Here is a 22,611-nt window from a genome sequence, read left to right as displayed (position 1 = left end):
TAAGTTAGTGAAAGAGCGAGTGGATGGGTGGGTGAGTTAGTGAAAGAGCGAGTGGGTGGGTGAGTGGGTTAGTGAAAGAGCGAGTGGGTGGGTGAGTGGGTGGGTGAGTTGGTGAAAGAGCGAGTGGATGGGTGGGTGAGTTAGTGAAAGAGCGAGTGGGTGGGTGGGTGAGTTCGTGAAAGAGCGAGTGGATGAGTGGGTGAGTTTGTGAAAGAGCGAGTGGATGGGTGAGTGAGTTAGTGAAAGAGCGAGTGGGTGGGTGAGTGGGTGGGTGAGTTAGTGAAAGAGCGAGTGGATGGGTGAGTGGGTGGGTGAGTTAGTGAAAGAGCGAGTGGATAGGATAGTGGGTGGGTGAGTTAGTGAAAGAGCGAGTGGGTGGGTGGGTGAGTTAGTGAAAGAGCGAGTGGATGGGTGGGTGAGTTCGTGAAAGAGCGGGTTGGTGTGTGGGTGAGTTAGTGAAAGAGCGAGTGGGTGGGTGGGTGAGTTAGTGAAATAGCGAGTGGATGGGTGGGTGAGTTCGTGAAAGAGCGGGTTGGTGGGTGGGTGAGTTAGTGAAAGAGCGAGTGGGTGGGTGGGTGAGTTCGTGAAAGAGCGAGTGGATGGGTGGGTGAGTTAGTGAAAGAGCGAGTGGATGGGTGGGTGAGTTAGTGAAAGAGCGAGTGGATGGGTGGGTTAGTGAAAGAGCGAGTGGATGGGTGGGTGAGTTAGTGAAAGAGCGAGTGGGTGGGTGAGTGAGTTCGTGAAAGAGCGAGTGGATGGGTGAGTTAGTGAAAGAGCGAGTGGATGGGTGGGTGAGTTATTGAAAGAGCGAGTGAGTGGGTGGGTAAGTTAGTGAAAGAGCGAGTGGATGGGTGGGTGAGTTAGTGAAAGAGCGAGTGGGTGGGTGAGTGGGTTAGTGAAAGAGCGAGTGGGTGGGTGAGTGGGTGGGTGAGTTGGTGAAAGAGCGAGTGGATGGGTGGGTGAGTTAGTGAAAGAGCGAGTGGGTGGGTGGGTGAGTTCGTGAAAGAGCGAGTGGATGAGTGGGTGAGTTTGTGAAAGAGCGAGTGGATGGGTGAGTGAGTTAGTGAAAGAGCGAGTGGGTGGGTGAGTGGGTGGGTGAGTTAGTGAAAGAGCGAGTGGATGGGTGAGTGGGTGGGTGAGTTAGTGAAAGAGCGAGTGGATAGGATAGTGGGTGGGTGAGTTAGTGAAAGAGCGAGTGGGTGGGTGGGTGAGTTAGTGAAAGAGCGAGTGGATGGGTGGGTGAGTTCGTGAAAGAGCGGGTTGGTGTGTGGGTGAGTTAGTGAAAGAGCGAGTGGGTGGGTGGGTGAGTTAGTGAAATAGCGAGTGGATGGGTGGGTGAGTTCGTGAAAGAGCGGGTGGGTGGGTGAGTTAGTGAAAGAGCGAGTGGGTGGGTGGGTGAGTTAGTGAAAGAGCGAGTGGATGAGTGGGTGAGTTAGTGAAAGAGCGAGTGGGTGGGTGGGTTAGTGAAAGAGCGAGTGGATGGGTGAGTTAGTGAAAGAGCGAGTGGATGGGTGGGTGAGTTAGTGAAAGAGCGAGTGGGTGGGTGAGTTCGTTCGTGAAAGAGCGAGTGGATGGGTGAGTTAGTGAAAGAGCGAGTGGATGGGTGGGTGAGTTATTGAAAGAGCGAGTGAGTGGGTGGGTAAGTTAGTGAAAGAGCGAGTGGATGGGTGGGTGAGTTAGTGAAAGAGCGAGTGGGTGGGTGAGCGGGTTAGTGAAAGAGCGAGTGGGTGGGTGAGTGGGTGGGTGAGTTGGTGAAAGAGCGAGTGGATGGGTGGGTGAGTTAGTGAAAGAGCGAGTGGGTGGGTGGGTGAGTTCGTGAAAGAGCGAGTGGATGAGTGGGTGAGTTTGTGAAAGAGCGAGTGGATGGGTGAGTGAGTTAGTGAAAGAGCGAGTGGGTGGGTGAGTGGGTGGGTGAGTTAGTGAAAGAGCGAGTGGATGGGTGAGTGGGTGGGTGAGTTAGTGAAAGAGCGAGTGGATAGGATAGTGGGTGGGTGAGTTAGTGAAAGAGCGAGTGGGTGGGTGGGTGAGTTAGTGAAAGAGCGAGTGGATGGGTGGGTGAGTTAGTGAAAGAGCGAGTGGGTGGGTGGGTGAGTTCGTGAAAGAGCGAGTGGATGGGTGGGTGAGTTAGTGAAAGAGCGAGTGGATGGGTGGGTGAGTTAGTGAAAGAGCGAGTGGATGGGTGGGTGAGTTAGTGAAAGAGCGAGTGGATGGGTGGGTGAGTTAGGGAAAGAGCGAGTGGATGGGTGGGTGAGTTATTGAAAGAGCGAATGGATGGGTGGGTGAGTTAGTGAAAGAGTGAGTGGGTGGGTGAGTGGGTGGGTGAGTTAGTGAAAGAGCGAGTTGATGGGTGGGTGAGTTGGGTTGCGCGGGTGAATGAGTGCGTGGGTGAGTGGGTGGGTGAGTGGATCGGTGGGTGGCGGTGACGTCACCACGACGCTTGTGCCAGGCTATGTGCACGTTAACGCCACGTGAAGTGTCGAACGCCCGCTGGCAGGAGGTCAACGGGACAAACCAAGGTTCCATGGGCCGACTGACTGAGATGATTGGCCGATGCCCCACCTGTGCCCCCTACTGTGTTTTAGTCGCCCAGCGCTCCACTCGTTGTTGTGAGCTTCGCTCCTCTGCCCTCCGTTGTTGTGTGAGGGCGACTGCCTCCAACTGCCCAGTAGCGTCCTTCACGAGCCTCCTCCTCCACAGAGGCCGATCTTGACACCGCTGGTACCGGTCATCGGCAAGTCCAATCAGCTCCACAAAGACAAAGATCTCCCGTAAAGCCTTAACAGACTGTAGGGGCAAGTGCTGTTAGCGAGCACCTATGAAAGCCAGAACGGTACACGAGGGGGTGGGTGGCCAGCACCACGCCCGACCGCCTTTGTCTCCCCAGTGACGATGTTTAATACACACCGCTACACCAGGTTACTCATTTGAGGCTGAGTCGACCTTGGTTGAGGTCCAGGACCGGTTCAGATAATCGTCACTGGGTGTTGGCCGTGAGCGGGAATCGAACCCGGGTCGCCGTGTTCATAGCGCAGCGTAGTGCTGACCGCTACACTACCGCTCCCCAAGATATATAAACACACACACACACACAAATAAAGACAAAGATCCATCCTCCACGTCATAGGCTCCACAGGCTGCTGGGGCAAGTGCTCTTATTGCGAGCACTCATTACAGGCCTCCTATGCACACACACACACACAAATAAAGGCCCGTGCAGCCTTAGCAGGCTGTTCGGTACAAGCGCCCGGCCGTCTTTGTCTCCCCGAGTGGCGATGTCATTTCGAGGCCGGGTCGACCTCGTCGAGTCTCCCGGGAGAGGTGCAGATGAGTACGTCACTTTGTGGTGGTGGTGGTGTTGGTGGTGGTGGTTGTTGTTGTTGTTGTGGGGGGTATTTCGTAGCGCAGCGCGCTAACCGCTGCACCACCGCTCTCCAACTCGCACCAAACAAAAAAAATTCATACACGACAGACAAAGGTGCCTCCCGCCCCCGTATAGCCTTAAACCTGTCGCGAGGCAAGTGCACGTAGCCTGGCACAGGCGCCGTGGTGAGGTCGCCGCCACTTAGTGGCGAACGGCGGCCGTTTGTTGTTGTTGTTCTTGTTGATGATGAAGCGTCTCTCGAATATTTTTTATGAGACCTCCTTTGCCAGAAACAAGATATAGGAATAAGTTTTACCCTTTTAACTGGCACAAAAACTGACACCTTTATTATCAGAGTTGTCTTTTTTGTTTGCATTTTGACTGCTTGTGTTGTGGTTATTGCAAACATGATGCCTTGAATAAAGGTGTCAGTTTTTGTGCCAGTTAAAAGGGTAAAACCTATTCCTATTAAAAAATGTTTCTTCATCTTCGTCATCTTCCAAATGTTGCCGAGCCCCTTGGCCTCGTCTCTGCTGGCCCAAGACGTCTTGGCCTCGACTCTGCTGGCCCAAGACGTCTTGGGCCAAGACGTCTTGGGCCAAGTCTTGGGCCAAGACGTCTTGGGCCAGAGGTGGAAGGCAGGAACGAGAGACACCCCCCCCCCCCCCCCCCATCGTTTCACCCCACAGTCGGCCTCAGCAAGGTAATTTACCCTGTTTACCGGGTAAAAGTGCTTTTCACACCTGATGACGACCGTCTGTGTTATGGTCGAAACGTCGTGAGAATTTGTATTGTTTTATATATAAGCTTTAAATCAAAATTTACCCACTACCTTGTTTACCCACTACCCTGTTTACCGACTACCCTGTTTACCTACTACTTTGTTTACCTACTACCTTGTTTACCAACTACTTTGTTTACCTACTACCCTGTTTACCCAGTATATTCTTTACCCACTACCTTGTTTACCTACTACCTTGTTTACCTACTACCTTGTTTACCTACTACCCTGTTTACCTACTATCCTGTTTATCTACTACCCTGTTTACCCACTACCCTGTTTATCTACTACCCTGTTTATCTACTACCTTGTTTACCTACTACCTTGTTTACATACTAACTTGTTTACCTACTACCCTGTTTACCTACTACCCTGTTTACCTACTACTTTGTTTACCTACTACCCTGTTTACCTACTACCTTGTTTACCTACTACCTTGTTTACCAACTACCTTGTTTACCTACTACCCTGTTTACCTACTACCTTGTTTACCTACTACCTTGTTTACCTACTACCTTGTTTACCTACTACCCTGTTTACCTACTACCCTGTTTACCTACTACCTTGTTTACCTACTACCTTGTTTACTCACTACCTTGTTTACCTACTACCCTGTTTACCTACTACCTTGTTTACCTACTAACTTGTTTACCTACTACCCTGTTTACCTACTACCTTGTTTACTCACTACCTTGTTTACATACTACCCTGTTTACCTACTACCTTGTTTACCTTCTACCCTGTTTACCTACTACCTTGTTTATTTACTACCTTGTTTACCTACTATCCTGTTTACCTACTACCCTGTTTACCTAGTACCTTGTTTACCTACTACCTTGTTTACCTACTACCTTGTTTACCTACTACCTTGTTTACCAACTACCTTGTTTACCTACTACCCTGTTTACCTACAACATTGTTTACCTACTACCTTGTTTACCTACTACCCTGTTTACCTACTACCTTGTTTACCTACTACCCTGTTTATCTACTACCTTGTTTACCTACTACCCTGTTTACCTACTACCTTGTTTACCTACTACCCTGTTTACCTACTACCCTGTTTACCTACTACCTTGTTTACGTACTACCTTGTTTACCTACAACCTTGTTTACCTACGACCCTGTTTACCTAGTACCTTGTTTACCTCCTACCTTGTTTACCTACTACCCTGCTTACCTACTACCTTGTTTACCTACTACCTTGTTTACCAACTACATTGTTTACCAACTACCCTGTTTACCAACTACATGTTTACCTACTACCTTGTTTACCTACAACCTTGTTTACCTACTACCTTGTTTACCTACAACCTTGTTTACCTACTACCTTGTTTACCCACTACCTTGTTTACCTACTACCTTGTTTACCTACTACCCTGTTTACCTACTACCTTGTTTACCTACTACCCTGTTTACTTACTACCTTGTTTACCAACCACATTGTTTACCAACTACCCTGTTTACCAACTACCTTGTTTACCTACTACCTTGTTTACCAACTATCTTGTTTACTTACTACCTTGTTTACCTAATACCTTGTTTACTTACTACCTTGTTTACCTACTACCTTGTTTACCTACTACCTTGTTTACCTACTACCCTGTTTACCTACTACCCTGTTTACCCACTACCTTGTTTACCCACTACCCTGTTTACCTACTACCCTGTTTACCTACTACCCTGTTTACCTACTACCTTGTTTACCTACTACCCTGTTTACCTACTACCCTGTTTACCTACTACCCTGTTTACCTACAAGCTTGTTTACCTACAACCTTGATTACCAACTACCTTGTTTACCAACTACCTTGTTCACCTACTACCTTGTTTACCTACTACCTTGTTTCCCTACTACCTTGTTTACATACTACCCTGTTTACCTACTACCTTGTTTACCAACTACCTTGTTTACCTACTACCTTGTTTACCTACTACCTTGTTTACCTACTACCCTGTTTACCTACTACCTTGTTTACCTACTACCCTGTTTATCTACTACCTTGTTTACCTACTACCCTGTTTACCTACTACCTTGTTTACCTACTACCCTGTTTACCTACTACCATGTTTACCTACTACCTTGTTTACATACTACCTTGTTTACCTACAACCTTGTTTACCTACGACCCTGTTTACCTACTACCTTGTTTACCAACTACATTGTTTACCAACTACCCTGTTTACCAACTACATGTTTACCTACTACCTTGTTTACCTACAACCTTGTTTACCTACTACCTTGTTTACCTACAACCTTGTTTACCTACTACCTTGTTTACCCACTACCTTGTTTACCTACTACCCTGTTTACCTACTACCTTGTTTACCTACTACCCTGTTTACTTACTACCTTGTTTACCAACCACATTGTTTACCAACTACCCTGTTTACCAACTACCTTGTTTACCTACTACCTTGTTTACCAACTATCTTGTTTACCTACAACCTTGTTTACCTACTACCTTGTTTACCTACAACCTTGTTTACCTACTACCTTGTTTACTTACTACCTTGTTTACCTACTACCTTGTTTACTTACTACCTTGTTTACCTACTACCTTGTTTACCTACTACCCTACTACCTTGTTTACCTACTACCCTGTTTACCTACTACCCTGTTTACCTACTACCTTGTTTACCTACTACCCTGTTTACCTACTACCTTGTTTACCCACTACCCTGTTTACCTACTACCCTGTTTACCTACTACCTTGTTTACCTACTACCTTGTTTACCAACTGCCCTGTTTACCACCTACCCTGTTTACCTACTACCCTGTTTACCTACTACCTTGTTTACCTACTACCTTGTTTACCAACTGCCCTGTTTACCAACTACCTTGCTTACCTACTACCCTGTTTACCTACTTCCTTGTTTACCTACTATCCTGTTTACCTACTACCTTGTTTACCTACTACCCTGTTTACCTACAACCTTGTTTACCTACTACCCTGTTTACCTACTACCTTGTTTACCTACTACCCTGTTTACCCACTACCTTGTTTACCTACTAAATTGTTTACCTACTACCTTGTTTACCTACTACCCTGTTTACCTACTACCCTACTACCTTGTTTACTTACTACCTTGTTTACCTACTACCTTGTTTACCCACTACCCTGTTTACCCACTACCTTGTTTACCTACTACCCTGTTTACCTACTACCCTGTTTACCTACTACATTGTTTACCCACTACCTTGTTTACCTACTAAATTGTTTACCTACTACCTTGTTTACCTACTACCCTGTTTACCTACTACCCTACTACCTTGTTTACTTACTACCTTGTTTACCTACTACCTTGTTTACCCACTACCCTGTTTACCCACTACCTTGTTTACCTACTACCCTGTTTACCTACTACCCTGTTTACCTACTACCCTGTTTACCTACAACCTTGTTTACCTACTACCTTGTTTACCTACTACCCTGTTTACCTACTACCCTGTTTACCTACTACCCTGTTTACCTACTACCTTGTTTACCTACTACCTTGTTTACCAACTACCTTGTTTACCTACTACCCTGTTTACCTACTACCTTGTTTACCTACTACCCTGTTTACCTACTACCTTGTTTATCTACTACCTTGTTTACCTACTACCCTGTTTACCTACTACCTTGTTTACCTACTACCCTGTTTACCTACTACCCTGTTTACCTACTACCCTGTTTACCTACTACCTTGTTTACCTACTACCTTGTTTACCTACTACCCTGTTTACCTACTACCTTGTTTACCTACTACCCTGTTTACCTACTACCCTGTTTACCTACTACCCTGTTTACATACTACCTTGTTTACCCACAACCTTGTTTACCTACTGCCTTGTTTACCGCTCGCTAAAAGCTCCGTGACGCAGTCCGTGGCCTCCATTTAAAATTTTAATCGTCGAAAGTCTTCTTACACGAATAAGGCGCTCTACCTAGCATTTACCTGTTACAAACCTTGCTCGTGTCTAGTAGTGCCCCAGTAATTACCCTGTAAATTGGGTCATTAGTATGGGGTAAGGGTAAAAGTTAGGGTCAAGGTTGGCTCGTGGCTTTTGAACATTTTCCTTGCCCCACAAGGCGCCAAGACACCCAAGGAGGTAGTCGCTCTCCAGCAGCAACGGGGGGGAGGGAGGAGAGCGACGATCACAACAACGGGCGCAGCGCAGGGCCGGTAAAATGGGGCGAGGTGGCGTGGTGGGGGTGGGGGTAGAGCATACAGTGAGGGAAAAAAAGCATTTGATCCCCTGCTGATTTTGTACGTTTGCCCACTGACAGAGAAATGATCAGTCTATAATTTTAATGGTAGGTTTATTTGAACAGCGAGAGACAGAACAACATCAACAAAATCCAGAAAAACGCATGTCAAAAATGTTATAAATTGATTTGCATTTTAATGAGGGAAATAAGTATTTGACCCCTCTGCAAAACATGACTTAGTACTTGGTGGCAAAACCCTTGTTGGCAATCACAGAGGTCAGACGTGTCTTGTAGTTGGCCACCAGGTTTGCACACATCTCATGAGGGATTTTGTCCCACTCCTCTTTGCAGATCTTCTCCAAGTCATTAAGGTTTCGAGGCTGACGTTTGGCAACTCGAACCTTCAGCTCCCTCCACATATTTTCTATGGGATTAAGGTCTGGAGACTGGCTAGGCCACTCCAGGACCTTAATGTGCTTCTTCTTGAGCCACTCCTTTGTTGCCTTGGCCGTGTGTTTTGGGTCATTGTCATGCTGGAATACCCATCCACGACCCATTTTCAATGCCCTGGCTGAGGGAAGGAGGTTCTCACCCAAGATTTTACGGTACATAGCCCCGTCCATCGTCCCTTTGATGCGGTGAAGTTGTCCTGTCCCCTTAGCAGAAAAACACCCCCAAAGCATAATGTTTCCACCTCCATGTTTGACGGTGGGGATGGTGTTCTTGGGGTCATAGGCAGCATTCCTCCTCCTCCAAACACGGCGAGTTGATTGATGCCAAAGAGCTCCATTTTGGTCTCATCTGACCACAACACTTGCACCCAGTTGTCCTCTGAATCATTCAGATGTTCATTGGCAAACTTCAGACGGGCATGTATATGTGCTTTCTAGAGCAGGGGGACCTTGCGGGCGCTGCAGGATTTCAGTCCTTCACGGCGTAGTGTTACCAATTGTTTTCCTGGTGACTATGGTCCCAGCTGGCTTGAGATCAATGACAATATCCTCCCGTGTAGTTCTGGGCTGATTCCTCACCGTTCTCATGATCATTGCAACTCCACGAGGTGAGATCTTGCATGGAGCCCCAGGCCGAGGGAGATTGACAGTTGTTTTGTGTTTCTTCCATTTGCGAATAATCGCACCAACTGTTGTCACCTTCTCACCAAGCTGCTTGGCAATGGTCTTGTAGCCCATTCCAGCCTTGTGTAGGTCTACAATCTTGTCCCTGACATCCTTGGAGAGCTCTTTGGTCTTGTCAATGGTGGAGAGTTTGGAATCTGATTGATTGATTGCTTCTGTGGACAGGTGTCTTTCATACAGGTAACAAGCTGAGATCAGGAGCACTCCCTTTAAGAGTGTGCTCCTAATCTCAGCTCGTTACCTGTATAAAAGACACCTGGGAGCCAGAAATCTTTCTGATTGAGAGGGGGTCAAATACTTATTTCCCTCATAAAAATGCAAATCAATTTATAACATTTTTGACATGCGTTTTTCTGGATTTTTTTGTTGTTCTGTCTCCCACTGTTCAAATAAACCTACCATTAAAATTATAGACTGATCATTTCTTTGTCAGTGGGCAAACGTACAAAATCAGCAGGGGATCAATTACTTGTTTCCCTCACTGTAGGTGGTGCCGTATGCCATGGTGGGGGGGGGATGGTAGGGAGGTTGATGGTGGGTGAAGGTGGGTGGGTAGGTGGAGGTGGCTGGGTGGAGGTGGGTGGAGGTGGGGGGGTGTTTATGGGTGGAGGTGGGTGGAGGTGGGGGAGTGTTTATGGGTGGAGGTGGCTGGGTGGAGGTGGGTGGGTGGAGGTGGGGGAGTGTTTATGGGTGGAGGTGGGGGGGTGTTTATGCGTGGAGGTGGGTGGAGGTGGGGGAATGTTTATGGGTGGAGGTGGGTGGAGGTGGGTGGGTGGAGGTGGGGGGGTGTTTATGGGTGGAGGTGGGTGGGTGGAGGTGTGTTTATGGGTGGAGGTGGGTGGAGGTGGGTGGGTGTGGTGTGGGGGGGTGAGTTCACAAAGCAACCCAAATGAATTTCCACCGTTCTGGTTCCAAGCAACAACTTTTAATGACGGCACGACAAGAGAGACGAGAGGGCCACGTTTGTGTTGTTGTGTTTGTGTTGTGTTTGTGTTGTGTTGTTGTGTTTGTGTTTGTGTTGTTTGTATTATTTGTGTTGTGTTTGTGTTCTCGTGCCTGGGCGGTGAACGCACCACGTCGCTCTGCTCACAGACAGCCACAACAAAGACAAAAGCTCCCTCCCCACCCACCCACTACCACTACCACCCACTACCACCACCACCACCACCACCACCCACTACCACCACCACCCACTACCACCCCAACCCACCACCACCATCATCACCATCATCACCACCTCCACCACCACCATCATCATCACCACCATCATCACCACCACCACCACCATCATCATCATCATTACCACCATCACCACCACCACCATCATCATCATTACCACCATCACCATAATCACCACTGCCACAATCATCACCACCATCACTTTCACCATCACCACCATCATCACCGTCACCACCACCATCATCATCACCGTCACCACCACCATCACCACCACCACCATCATCATCACTATTACCACCATCACCACCATCATCATCATCACCACCACCACCACAATCATCATCACCACCATCACTACCACCATCATCATCATTACCACCATCACCACCATCATCATCACTACCACCATCACACCACCATCACCACCATCATCACCACCACCATCATCATCATTACCATCATCACCACCATCATCATCACCACCATCACTACCACCATCATCACCATCACCATCATTACCATCACCTCCCCAAGTGGCGATGTTCACGCACAGGCATCCACTTTTGCACGAGGCCACTAGGGTTACTCATGTTGAGGCTGAGCCGACCTAGGGGGAGGCAGCCGCTACACCGGCGGTGGTGGCGGTGTTGGCGGTGGTGGCGGTGTTGGTGGTGATGTTGGTGGCGTTGGTGGTGGTGTTGGTGGCGTTGGTGTTGGCGATGTTTGTTGGTGGTGGCGTTGTTGGTGGTGGCGTTGGTGTTGGCGATGTTTGTTGGTGGTGGTGTTGTTGGTGGTGGCGTTGTTGGTGGTGGCGTTGGTGGTGGCGGTGTTTGTTGGTGGTGGCGTTGTTGGTGGTGGCGGTGGCGGTGAGTGGGAATCGACTTGGGGTTGAGAGCGTGGCGTGCTAACCGCTGAGCCACCGCTCCCCACACAAACAAAGATCCCCCGTATAGCCTCGACAGACTGTCAGGGCAAGTGCTGTTAGCGAGCAGCAGCAGCACGCTATGAAGGCCTGCACTGTGGCACACGAGGGGGGGGGGGGGGTGGGTGTCCAACACCACGCCCGGCCGCCTTTGTCTCCCCCGCGCCCGCACCAGGCAACTCATTTGCGGCCGAGTCGACCTAGGGGAGGCCCACGAGCGGTGTCAAGATTTAAATCGGGCGGCTTTTTGTGGCCGCGAGCGGGAATCGAAACTCGTGTTCGCCGGGGGGACACGCACACACGCGCACGTTTTAAAAATTATGTACACTTTGCAATGTCCAAGTGCCGCATTCAGGCACCGCCTTCTCTGGCGCGTCCCCCCCTTCGATAGAGCTGCGAGGGAGGACGCTGAAAGGGGAGAGAGAGCGAGCGAGCGAGCGAGAGAGAGAGCGAGAGAGGGAGAGAAAAACACAACGCTAAACTAACAAAAAAAATTTGAGAGAAAATGAGAGAGAGAGAGAGAGATATTATCTCGACCAAAAAAAAATAATAATCTGAAAATAAAAAAAGCGCCCAGCAACAAAGAAGAATAAGTGAGCCACTGGCCGTGCATGCACGCAGGGTAGGAATGAATGCACTTCTTGCGTGAAAACCGATTTCACGTTTAAAAGATTGGCACCGTTGCGGGGGAGGGGGGGGGAAGAGGGGGGAGAGAGAGAGGGGGAGGGGGGGATGAGAGCGAGAGAGAAAAAAAAGAGAGAAAGGAGAGAGAGGGGAGAGGAAAGTAGAGATGGAGGAGAGAGGGGGGAGAGAGAGGGAGGGGAGAGGGAGGGGAGAGGAAGTGGAGATGGAGGAGGGGAGAGAGGGAGGAGAAAGAGGGGAGAAAGAGGAGAGAGGGAGGGGGGAGGAGAGCGAGAGAGAAAGGAGATGGGAGAGAAAGTATAGAGAGAGGGGAGAGAGAGAGGGGGGGGAGTGAGAGGGGAGAGAGAGGGGGGAGTGAGAGGGGAGAGAGCGGGGGAGTGAGAGGGGAGAGAAAGTAGAGAGAGGGGAGACAGAGGGGAGAGAGAGAGAGGGGAGAGAGAGGGGGGAGTGAGAGGGGAGAGAGAGGGAGAGAGAGGGGGGAGTGAGAGGGGAGAGAGAGGGGGGAGAGAGAGGGGAGAGAGGGGGGGAGAGAGGGGAGAGAGGGGGGAGAGAGGGGAGAGAGGGGGGAGTGAGAGGGGAGAGAAAGTAGAGAGAGGGGAGAGAAAGTAGAGAGAGGGGGGAGTGAGAGGGGAGAGAGAGGGGGGGAGAGAGAGAGGAGAAAGAGAGGGGAGAGAGAGAGAGAAGGGGAGAGAGAGGGGAGAGAGAGAGAGGGAGAGAGAGGGGAGAGAGAGAGAGGGGGGAGTGAGAGGGGAGAGAGAGGGGGGAGAGAGAGAGAGGAGAGAGAGAAGGGGAGAGAGAGGGCTAAACAAAAACAAATCAACCCCATAAATAGGGACCGACCGATCAGAGCACGCCACGATTTAAAAACATAACCAAAGTGTCGCGGACTTGATCAGCTAAAAAGTCTCCGCGTCTCAAGCGGAGTGGGGGGGGGTTGTAGGGTGGTGGACGGAACGACGAAACTATTGCACACTTGCACGGCTAAAACGAAAACAACGACTTACTTAAATTCAGCACAACACGCAAACCCGATTGCACGTATTCTTTTTTTAAAACGAACCGGTGGCGCCTCTTGTTATATATATATATATTTTTTATACTTTAAACTTCAATTTTAACGGGATGTCGTCCACCCACCCCCCCCCCGCCTCCAAGGAATGTTATACCGAACCAAACCTATCTACGTGACTTCAGAGAAAGACCCAAAGAAAATGAATTTCTTGCAGTCAGGTCAAGATTGAATCAAACCTCCCCCCCCCACCCCACCCCCTCTGAAGTCGCAAACAAAAATGGAATGCTCCATCCGGCGGGCCCCAGCGCTCGGACCGTACCATCTGAAGCATAAGAAGGAGGGGAGAGAGAGGGGGAGGGACAGTGATTGTCATTACTTCGCTCACAAAAGTTGACGATGACGATGATGCTGATGATGATGACGGCGGTGTCGTCTGTGATTTTTTTATTCCAAGTTACTGCTGACAAAAGTGTGATTATTGTGCGGTTTTTTTTCTGTGCTGGGTGGTGGTGGTGGTGGTGATGATGGAGGTGTGGATGACAGGGAGAAGGAGATGGTGTCTGTGTGTGTCTGTGTGTGCGGTAAACGAACATTAAACATCCCGGGTGATAATCTCGTATTCGTTTTGCCACTAGCAAACTAGTTAGCCTTTGCGGAACAAAAAAAAACACAGACCTTTATTTTCAACGGTTTTTATTTAACTTCACTTGTGTTTGAATTTTGATTTAAAGCTTTCGTGACTGCAGGTATTCATATTGTTGGTGTATTCGGTAAAGTCACCGCCACGTCAGAAGGGAAACAATAAAATAAGAAAAATATGTAAAAATAAAATTCTCACGACGTTTCGACTGCAACACAAGCGATCATCATCAGGTGTGAAAAACCACAGCAGGAAAATTTGAAAAAAGTGGCGTTTTTTTTCTTCTTAACGTTAGCACCACGGAGAGCGATTTGACAGTTTGTTCAGATGGACGAGTCCATCTATTTTGATTTAAAGCTTTCGTAACTGCAGTAATTCATATTCTTAGTTCTTTCGGTAAAGTCACGTTGAAGGGAAACAACAAAATAATAAAATATATAAAACAATAAAAATTCTCACGACGTTTCGACCATAACACAAACGGTCGTCTTCAGGTGTGTTGGTTTGCATAAATTTATTTTTAAACGGTGCATTTATAAACCAACACACCTGAAAATGACCGTTTGTGTTATGGTCGAAACGTCGTGAGAATTTTTATTGTTTTATATATATTTTATTATTTTGTTGTTTCCCTTCAACGTGACTTTACCGAAAGAACTAAGAATATGAGTCCATCTATGTTCGGAAAAGAGGAGGGGGGAGACGAAAAATAATGGATGCGGTCTGAAAGCCACCGTAAGCGTGAACAATCAATTAAGACCCGAACATAGATGGACTCGTCCATCTGAAACAAACTGGCAAATCGCTCTCCGTGGTGCTAACGTTAAGAAAAAAAACACCGCCACTTTTTTCTTGCTGTGGTTTTCACACCTCCCCACGTACCCCCACCTACCCGATCTGCCCCCACCTACCCCCACCTACCCCCACCTGCCCCCACCTACCCCCACCTACCCCCACCTGCCCCCACCTACCCATCTCCCCACCTACCCCCCACCTACCCATCTCCCCACCTACCCCCCACCTACCCATCTCCCCACCTACCCCCACCTACCCATCTCCCCACCTACCCCCCACCTACCCATCTCCCCACCTACTCCACCTACCCCCCACCTGCCCATCTCCCCACCTACCCCCACCTACCCCCACCTACCCCACCTGCCCCACCTACCCCCACCTGAACATCTCCCCACCTACCCCACCTACCCCCCACCTACCCCCCACCTACCCCCCACCTACCCACCTCCCCACCTGCCCCCCCCCACCGTTCGCTTGCCCCCTTCAGCAGATGTCACGTAGCAGCTTCCTGTGGAACTCCGGCTCGGACATCTCTGGGTAGAGGAGCTCCAGGCAGAGGTCCCACAGACTGTACACCACGTGCCTGCAAGGCCACGCACACACACACAGACAAAGGTCCCCATACCCCCCCCGGTATAACCTCGACAGACTGTAGGGGCAAGTGCTGTTAGCTAGCAGCACCTGTGAAGGCCGGCACGGCACACGAGGCGGTGGCTGGCCAGCACCACGCCCGGCCGCCTTTGTCTTCCCCTGGTGCGACGTTTACTACTACTACTACTACGCACCGCGCCGAGGAACTCATTTGAGGCCGAGCCGACCTAGGGGAGGTCGCAGGACTGGTTCAGGTATCCGCGTCACCGGCGTTGTACGTGAGCGGGGCGGGTGGCCGGCAACACGTCCGTCGCGAAGACAAAGGTCCCCCGTGTAACCTCGACAAACCGCTGGGGCAAGTGCTGATGGCGAGTAGCACCCAGTGAACGGGCGGCCAGCACGACCACGGCCGACACAAAGGCAAAGATCCCCCCCCCCCCCCCCGTGTGTAGCCTCAACAGACCGTCGGGGCAAGTGCTGATGGCGAGCAGGGGCTGCTACCTGTTGATGGTGGGGTCCTGAAAGGAGTCGACAATCATTTCCCAGCATTCCCTGTACTTCGCCGGGCCGATGAGCCACACGGCAAGCCCTGTTCACAACAACGACGACACGCACGGCACAGAATTAAATAGAACGCTTCCGTGGGGGGGGGCAGGGGGGGGCAGGGGGGGGCAGGGGGGGGTGTCTGTTCTATTGACGACACGCGGACCCGCGACTTTTTTAAATCGCCCATCGAAGAAATTTTTTTTGGGGGGGGCCTTTTCGTTATTTTTTGGTGCTGGAACTCTCCGGACAGAGACGCGCGGGAGCGCCCCCCCACCCCCGCCCCCTGCTCCCGCGCGGCCGTCTGGAACGCTCTTCTTCCCACTGGCGGGGGGGAGGGTGGGGGGTGGCACGTGCCCCCCCCCCCCCCCGCCCACAGTGATCCGATCGAAATCCATAATTTCGATCGGATCATTGGGGTTTGTTAGTAATAAATCGGCATTTTGCGACCCCCACTGGCACCGTGTAGCATTTTATTATTATTATTACGTGGCCAGGGACTCTACGAGATGATAGGACAATAGTCCGAGTCCATAATTGTCAATAAGTAACGGCAAAGCGGTTGTGAGCGACTCACAGAATTGTGCGCGGTTGCGTCTACAGAGTCCACGGACTTCCCTGAAGGCATCAACACCTTCAGCTAGCGCGGTGCCGATCACTAACAACTCCTTACTTACTAACAACTCCTTACTTACTAACACTCCTTACTTACTAACAACTTCCAACTAACTACTTACTTACTAACAACTCCTTACTTACTAACAACTCCTTACTTACTAACGACTTCCAACTAACTACTTACTTACTAACAACTCCTTACTTACTAACAACACCTTACTTACTAACAACTCCTTACTTACTAACAACTCCTTACTTACTATCAACTCGTTACTTACTAACAACACCTTACTTACTAACAACTCCTTACTTACTAACAACTCCTTACTAACAACTCCTTACTTACTAACAACTCCTTACTCACTAACAACTCCTTACTTACTAACAACTCCTTACTTACTAACAACTTCCAACTAACTACTTACTTACTAACAACTCCTTACTAACAACTCCTTACTTACCAACAACTTCCAACTAACTACTTACTTACTAACAACTCCTTACTTACTAACAACACCTTACTTACTAACAACTTCCAACTAACTACTTACTTACTAACAACTCCTTACTTACTAACAACACCTTACTTACTAACAACTTCCAACTTACTACTTACTTACTAACAACTCCTTACTTACTAACAACACCTTACTTACTAACAACTTCCAACTAACTACTTACTTACTAACAACACCTTACTTACTATCAACTCGTTACTTACTAACAACACCTTACTTACTAACAACTCCTTACTTACTAACAACTCCTTACTAACAACTCCTTACTTACTAACAACTTCCAACTAACTACTTACTTACTAACAACTCCTTACTAACAACTCCTTACTTACCAACAACTTCCAACTAACTACTTACTTACTAACAACTCCTTACTTACTAACAACTACTTACTTACTAACAACTTCCAACTAACTACTTACTTACTAACAACTCCTTACTTACTAACAACACCTTACTTACTAACAACTTCCAACTAACTACTTACTTACTAACAACTCCTTACTTACTAACAACACCTTACTTACTAACAACTTCCAACTAACTACTTACTTACTAACAACACCTTACTTACTATCAACTCGTTACTTACTAACAACACCTTACTTACTAACAACTCCTTACTTACTAACAACTCCTTACTAACAACTCCTTACTTACTAACAACTCCTTACTTACTAACAACTCCTTACTTACTAACAACTTCCAACTAACTACTTACTTACTAACAACTCCTTACTTACTAACACCTTACTTACTATCAACTCGTTACATACTAACAACACCTTACTTACTAACAACTCCTTACTTACTAACAACTCCTTACTAACAACTCCTTACTTACTAACAACTCCTTACTTACTAACAACTTCCAACTAACTACTTACTTACTAACAACTCCTTACTTACTAACAACTCCTTACTTACTAACAAGTCCTTACTTACTAACAACTCCTTAGTAACAACTCCTTACTTACTAACAACTCCTTACTTACTAACAACTCCTTACTTACTAACAACTCCTTACTTACTAACAACTCCTTAGCAACAACTCCTTATTAACTAACAACTCCTTACTTACTAACAACTCCTGAGTAACAACTCCTTACTTACTAACAACTCCTTACTTACTAACAACTTCCAACTAACTACTTACTTACTAACAACTCCTTACTTACTAACAACTCCTTACTTACTAACAAGTCCTTACTCACTAACAACTCCTTACTAACAACTCCTCACTTACTAACAACTCCTTACTTACTAACAACACCTTACTTACTAACAACTCTTTAGTAACAACTCCTTACTTACTAACAACTCCTTACTTACTAACAACTCCTTACTTACTAACAACTACTTACTAACAACTCCTCACTTACTAACAACTCCTTACTTACTAACAACACCTTACTTACTAACAACTCCTTAGTAACAACTCCTTACTTACTAACAACTCCTTACTAACAACTCCTTACTTACTAACAACTCCTTACTAACAACTCCATACTTACTAACAACTCCTTACTTACTAACAACTCCTTACTTACTAACAACTCCTTAGCAACAACTCCTTACTTACTAACAACTCCTTACTTACTAACAACTCCTGAGAAACAACTCCTTACTTACTAACAACTCCTTACTTACTAACAACTCCTTACTTACTAACAACTTCCAACTAACTACTTACTTACTAACAACTCCTTACTTACTAACAACTCCTTACTTACTAACAACTCCTTAGTAACAACTCCTTACTAACAACTCCTTACTTACTAACAACTCCTTAGTAACAACTCCTTACTTACTAACAACTCCTTACTTACTAACTCCTTACTTACTAACAACTCCTTACTTACTAACAACTCCTTACTTACTAACAACTCCTTACCTACAAAGAACTCCTTACTAACAACTCCTTACTTACTAACGACTCCTTGCTTACTAACAACTCCTTACTTACTAACAACTCCTTACTCACTAACAACTCTTTAGTAACTCCTTACTTACTAACAAGTCCTTACGTACTAACAAGTCCTTACTTATTCTTAGCTCTTTCGGTAAAGTCACGTTGAAGGGAAACAATCAAATAATAAAATATATATAAAAAAATAAAAATTCTCACGACGTTTCGACCATAACACAAACGGTCGTCATCAGGTGTGTCGGTTTGCATTAATTTATTTATTTTTAAACGAAGGAGGAGGGGGGGGCGGAGGTGGAGGAGATGGAGGAGGAGCTTCCGCGGGCCGTCTGGAACGTTGTTCCCTTCCGATTTTCGGAAAGCCGTTGGGAGCTGAGCACTTTTAAATCAACATCATCATCGTCGTCGTCGTCCAAATAGACACACTCACATTTTGTGGTTGTGTTTAGTTTGAAAACCTCCTAACCCCCCCCCCCCCCCGCCCCCCCCGGACCTCTGATGAGCGCGGTTGGCTACGTATGGTGGTGCGAAATAAGTTAACGTACATAGTGTAGTGTATAGTGTAGTGTATAGTAGTGTATAGTGTAGTGTATAGTAGTGTATAGTGTAGTGTATAGTGTAGTGTGTATAGTGTAGTGTATTGTAGTGTATAGTGTAGTGTATAATAGTGTAGTGTGAATAGTGTAGTGTATAGTAGTGTAGTGTGTATAGTGCAGTGTATAGTAGTGTAGTGTATAGTGTAGTGTATAGTGTAGTGTATAGTAGTGTATAGTGTAGTGTATAGTAGTGTAGTGTGAATAGTGTAGTGTATAATAGTGTAGTGTGTATAGTGCAGTGTATAGTGTAGTGTGTATAGTGCAGTGTATAGTAGTGTAGTGTATAGTGTAGTGTATAGTGTAGTGTATAGTAGTGTATAGTGTAGTGTATAGTAGTGTAGTGTGAATAGTGTAGTGTATAATAGTGTAGTGTGAATAGTGTAGTGTATAGTGTAGTGTGTATAGTGTAGTGTATAGTAGTGTAGTGTATAGTAGTGTAGTGTATAGTAGTGTAGTGTATAGTGTAGTGTATAGTAGTGTAGTGTGTATAGTGTAGTGTATAATGTAGTGTATAGTAGTGTAGTGTGTATAGTGTAGTGTATAGTAGCATAGTGTGTATAGTGTAGTGTGTATAGTGTAGTGTATAATGTAGTGTATAGTAGTGTAGTGCTCTGCGACCAAGGCTGGAAGCGCCAACGCGTGAAACTCCCGTCCGCCTCTCGGTCTGCCCGTCGTGTGCCTGCCCGTCGTGTGCCTGCTCGTCCGTCCGTCGGTCCGTCCGTCGGAGTGTGGGCTCGGAAGGGGGGCGGGTTCATGATATCGCTATCGCCGCGACGCCCCTCGGTTGCGAGATGTTAGCTACCTCGCCACCGTGCGCGATCGTGGGTTCGGGAATACCCGCGCATACTGGAGGAATCCGACGAGCCATAGAGCTCCTTTTCACAGACGTCACGGATCCCGACCGTGGTGCGGGTGTATTTGGCGTCGTGCGCGTCTCTCTCTCTTTTTTTTTTGACGATCACAGGAAACGAGAAGTTGCTCGGTGTAGTCGGCACTTTGCTCCGTTCATCATTTCGGTTTTTTTTAATGCTTTGCTTTACGTAAACCCCCCCCCCACCCCCTCCTCCTCCCTTTTTAAATGAAAGATTTAACAAAATATTTCTCGTACTGCTCTCCTTACCCCTTTCCCTCTCTCTCTCTCTCTCTACCCCCCTCTCTGCCCCCCCCCCTCTCTCTCTCTACCCCCTCTCTTCTCCTACTCCATGTCGCTCTCTCGCTCGCTCTCACTCTCTCTCTTTTTCTATAACTACGACAAGTGCTGCATCTGCACGCAGCCCTTCCCACAGTCAAACGGCCTCCGACGGGTAGCTCAGATCTCTCTCTCTCTCTCTCCCCCGTGGCTGCGTGGATTCTTCTCCGGCCCTCCGGTTTTTCCTCTCTCCACATTGATTGAGCGGCAGGAAATCTCCACGCGACGATAAGCCACTTCGTAACGAGAGGCTTTACGTTTTCTGCGCTGAGATGTTAAAACAACCAAACAGAATTTTTCCTTCAAGGATTCATGCCCGCAATGACCACGCGCATTCACCTGTGGTTCAACATGAAAACAACACGTGCTCTGATATTATGTGCATTGTCTTGGAAACTGATTGGTCCACACAAGAGACGGCTTTTCTTTCTTGAAAAAGGAGTCCGTTTGGTGTTTGAACATCTTAACCCGGCTGTTTTATTGCCGGAAAGGGTAAGTAAAATGGGGATAAAGGCCCCCCCTATTATAAGCCACTTCGTTGAGAAAATCATTTGTGGTGGTCCAGGTCGCTTCTGAAAAAAGAGCTACACAACTCACTGGGGCCTTACACCTTGTGAGATGAACATGTTTAGTTCAGAATGTGTGTGTGTGTGCAGACTGAACTTCTTTCGCACCGTACATAGCCAACCGTGCTAATCGAAGGTGCCGGGGGAAGGACGACAAACTGAACACGGGAAAAAAAAAAAGCAGTTAGAAAGAAATGAGCTTTAAATTTTTTGTTGATTTCAAAGTGCGTAGCTCCAGTGTGTTCCTAATGTATCTGTGGCGAGATGTTAGCTCCCTCGCCTGGCATACAGGAGGTCGTGGCTGCGCTGGCTGGGTCACGTCGCCCGCATGCCCAGCCACCGCATGCCGAAACAGCTTTTGTTCGGCCGGATCGAGGGGGCTAAACGGGCGCGGCACGGGCTAGAGAAGAGATGGAGTGATGTGGTACAGGAGGACGTGGAGCTGAGTGGACTTGCCGATGACCGGTACCAGCGGTGGTCAAGATCGGCCTCTGTGGCGGAAGAGGCTCGTGAAGGACGCTGCTACTGGGCAGTTGGAGGCAGTTGCCCTCCAACAACAACGGAGGGTGGAGGAGCGACGCTCACAACAATGAGTGGAGCGCCGGGTGGCTAAAGCACAGCAGGTTGGCACAGTAGGGGGCACAGGTGGTGCATCAGCCAGTCATCTCAGTCATCTTAGTCAGTCGACCCGTGGCACTTGGGTATGCCCCGTGACCTCCTGACAGCGGGCGCTCGACACTTCACGTGGCCTCAAGGTGCATATGGCCTGGCACAAGCATCGTGGTGACGTCACCGCCACTTAGTGGCGAATGGCTGTTGTTGTTGTGTGTGTGAGAGTGCGTGTGAGTGCGTGTGTGTGTGTGAGAGTGCGTGTGTGTGAGTGAGAGTGCGTGTGTGTGAGAGTGTGTGAGAGTGCGTGTGTGTGAGAGTGCGCGTGTGTGAGTGAGAGTGCGTGTGTGTGAGAGTGTGTGAGAGTGCGCGTGTGTGAGAGTGTGTGTGTGTGAGAGTGTGTGTGAGAGTGCGTGCGTGCGTGTACGTACGTGTGCGTGGCTCATCGTCACCATCACGTGGACATTTACAAGCAGACATCTACTCTAAACGCGCGATGTCGATTATTAATGTACAGGGGAGACAAATCCATGTGACCACAGGCAGAGAGATACTCAAACTCAAAATATACAGCAGGCATAGTCAGGATCGGGATCGAACCCACGACCTCCTGTATACCAGGCGAGATAGTCAACATCTCCAAGCCACCGTGATAATGATGAGAGAAAGAAACGCAGACTCCATACATACAGCAGGCGTTGTTAGGGTCGGGATCGAACCCACGACCTCCTGCGTACCAGGCGAGGTAGTCAACATCTCGTAGCCACCGTGATGATGGTGATGAGAGAGA

At 47.9% G+C, this 22,611-nt stretch overlaps 1 long non-coding RNA gene across 11 annotated transcripts; it reads right to left on the bottom strand.

Annotated features, from left to right (window-relative positions):
- Nucleotides 1–4,227: 4,227 nt before the first annotated feature.
- On the bottom strand, nt 4,228–9,796 carry LOC142906262 (uncharacterized). Of its 11 annotated transcripts, none has more exons than XR_012930112.1 (3): nt 5,706–9,796; nt 4,635–5,545; nt 4,228–4,378 (listed from the first exon to the last, which is right to left on the bottom strand). It is a non-coding gene; the product is annotated as an uncharacterized LOC142906262 (long non-coding RNA). The 11 variants fall into 11 exon arrangements; XR_012930105.1 differs by lacking the exon at nt 4,228–4,378 and having other exon boundaries at nt 4,404–4,721; nt 4,754–5,545; XR_012930102.1 differs by lacking the exon at nt 4,228–4,378 and having other exon boundaries at nt 4,404–5,009; nt 5,074–5,545.
- Nucleotides 9,797–22,611: the final 12,815 nt, after the last annotated feature.

This window comes from Petromyzon marinus, chromosome 62 (assembly GCF_048934315.1).
Source record: "Petromyzon marinus isolate PM22_M1 ecotype Great Lakes invasive population chromosome 62, UKy_Petmar_22M1.pri1.0, whole genome shotgun sequence".
NCBI classification, from domain to species: domain Eukaryota; kingdom Metazoa; phylum Chordata; class Hyperoartia; order Petromyzontiformes; family Petromyzontidae; genus Petromyzon; species Petromyzon marinus.
This window is presented reverse-complemented; position numbering and strand designations above follow the sequence as displayed.